The sequence below is a fragment of the Syngnathus leptorhynchus genome, chromosome 10, assembly GCF_054491065.1.
Source record: "Syngnathus leptorhynchus isolate UIUO chromosome 10, UIUO_Slep, whole genome shotgun sequence".
Lineage (NCBI taxonomy): Eukaryota > Metazoa > Chordata > Actinopteri > Syngnathiformes > Syngnathidae > Syngnathus > Syngnathus leptorhynchus.
This window is the reverse complement of record NC_141204.1, coordinates 13,141,561-13,144,218: the sequence shown is the minus strand read 5'-3', so window position 1 is coordinate 13,144,218 and position 2,658 is coordinate 13,141,561. Positions and strand designations below refer to the sequence as shown.

At 44.4% G+C, this 2,658-nt stretch overlaps 1 pseudogene; it reads left to right on the top strand.

Moving 5' to 3' along the window:
• Positions 1-1,156: 1,156 nt before the first annotated feature.
• LOC147050550 (uncharacterized) overlaps positions 1,157-2,658 on the top strand; it is a 1,976-nt pseudogene continuing 474 nt past the window's right edge.

The following is a 2,658-nucleotide window of genomic DNA, read 5'->3' as shown; positions in this document are numbered from 1 at the left end:
AAAGCCGTATCTCATAGCTCGGACAAACCAAAGCCGTATCTCATAGCTCGGACAAACCAAAGCCGTATCTCATAGCTCGGACAAACCAAAGCCGTAAACTTCATAGCTCGGACAAACCAAAGCCGTATCTCATAGCTCGGACAAACCAAAGCCGTATCTCATAGCTCGGACAAACCAGAGCCGTATCTCATAGCTCGGACAAACCAAAGCCGTATCTCATAGCTCGGACAAACCAAAGCCGTATCTCATAGCTCGGACAAACCAAAGCCGTATCTCATAGCTCGGACAAACCAAAGCCGTATATCTTGTGCACCTTTAAAAAATTTTTTTTTTTTTTTTTTTTCTTTTAACCCCTTTCACAACAACACAATCACACAATTTTTAGGGCTTTAACTTACTTGTCCCCTGGTTCGTTGCACTGCCGGATTCCGTCAATCCACTGTTGTTCGACGAAGGCAGACCTTAGATGCTGGCCCAGCGAAGAATTTACTTGCCAGGTCTTTTCTTTACCAGGTCCTCCTAATGGACGCTGGCTTGTCGACAATGCAGCACGTCGTCCTCCGTCGATCAGCAGTGGGTATGTTGGATCCGGGTCACGGCACCAAAATGTTAGAGATGTTCCGACTCTAACTTATTGAGCAAGAACCACACAAGAGACAGTATGCCCTTTGAACACTTGCACGTGGAGAATTTGTTCGTCATTGTAGATACAACAATGTCCGAACAAATTCTGCAAGTGGAGAATTTGTTCGTTGCTGTAGACACAGCAATGTCCGAACAAAGTCTGCCGTTGCATTCATGCAAGACAGTATTTATTGAGAGAAGAAGGGTGGGGGTGACAATTTACATGTGTGGTGGCCAAGGTGGGGGTGAAACACCTGCCCTCTGATCACATCATAGCGGGGGATGTTTTACGATGTTGAGTAGACAGAACAACTTTGATTGCGTCTTCTACAATTGGTCAATCAGTGCAAAGGATCTTAGCACTTTGTTAAGACAGGACAAGCTTAGGTTAATTATTACTGATTACATTCCAACATAATATGATCAACCTAATCTATTCAACCCTAACAGATTCTGTAACAAAAGTATAAGGTTATTTGTAACACAATGCTCTGTCACTACTTCCTCCACTAACTGAGTCAAGTTCACTGCCATGGCTGAGAACTTGCAAATCAGTCGAGGTGATTGCCTTACGAGCTAGCTAAGAACAGATACTACAATTGATCTTAGCCTTAGGGCCAAGAAGCCATGGAATATATGAGTGACGGACTCGCTTACAGGCTTCCCTGTCTACCCATTCTCACAGACGGTTACAGTACGGAACAGAGTGCTGCTCTTCTGGGCACTAATAAATCGGCAAACCTTTCTGCTGACTTGTTTATTCACGAGGCATATATGTGTATCCTTTCAGCAGTCTCTATCCAAATACACAATGTAGGTACCTATTAAAAGAGTCGTCCCGATGAACCTGAAAGGCAAAGATTGATAAATCGCAAAGAACTTTCCAGGGTCATCATATGTACTCAATGGCTGCACCAAAAAGAGTTGGGCCAGAAGTGATGCAGAAGTGGCAGTGGTGGGATTTGAACACACACCTCAGGAGAGACTGGAGCCTTAATCTAGCACCTTAGACTGCTCAGCCACACTACCTACCACTTGTCATTATGACATTGAATTTTGTTGACAATTCTATTAAAACATGCAGGCGGAAAAGCTGGTTTCTCCTCCAGCATCCAGGTTAGTGCTGCCCGACTGAGCTTTTTTCATAATGTAATGAAGCCTGTACACAGCAGAGGCCAAACAATATGAGTGACAATCAAAATCCAGTTGCAAGTTGGAACCGAATGATTGTTTGCCGATTACAGGACATCATGAACTACCAGCAGCGAGCAGCAAAGTGGCGCAGCGGGAGCGTGCTGGGCCCATAACCCAGAGGTTGATGGATCAAAACCATCCTCTGCTATTCGTAACTTGTGTCCTTTGGAAAGTTTTTGACCCTCTTTCAAGTCGTTCTATTGAGAAGAAATGTCGCACCTGTATTTTCCACACGTTGGTTGTGCTGCATGGAAGTCGACCCATCCTCAATGCATACACTTTATGAGGCATATGTCCCTTCTTTCATCATTCTCAGCCCAAACACACAGTGTAGTTACATATTAAATGGGTACTCCAGGTTAGAATAAAAGGCAAAGATTTATATTTCGCAAAGACCTTTGAAGGGTCTTGATACTTTACAGGTGCACTGACAGGAGTTGGGCAAGGAGACCAGACCTGAATTGATGCAGAAGTGGCTGTGAGGGGATTTAAAACCCACACCTCAGTAGAGACTGGAGCTTTAGATCCAGTACCTTAGACCGCTCGGCCACAATACCTGATTGCTGGGCTACTGTATGGAATTTTCTTAACAATTATATTAAAACTTTGGAATCTGAGAATACATAGCTGGTTTCCCCACCAGCAACCAGGTTAGTGCTGTCCTACAGCACCTTGTTTATCATGTAACAAAGAAGAAACAACTCGCAGAAGGCCTGGCGATCATCCACAAGAGCCAACTACCCGGAAAGCAAAAATTGTGGTGCTACAACTTCACATTGTACCAAAGGGCCATGTGGCCACTGAAGATGAGTAATATCAACAGCGAACGGCCTGGACAGA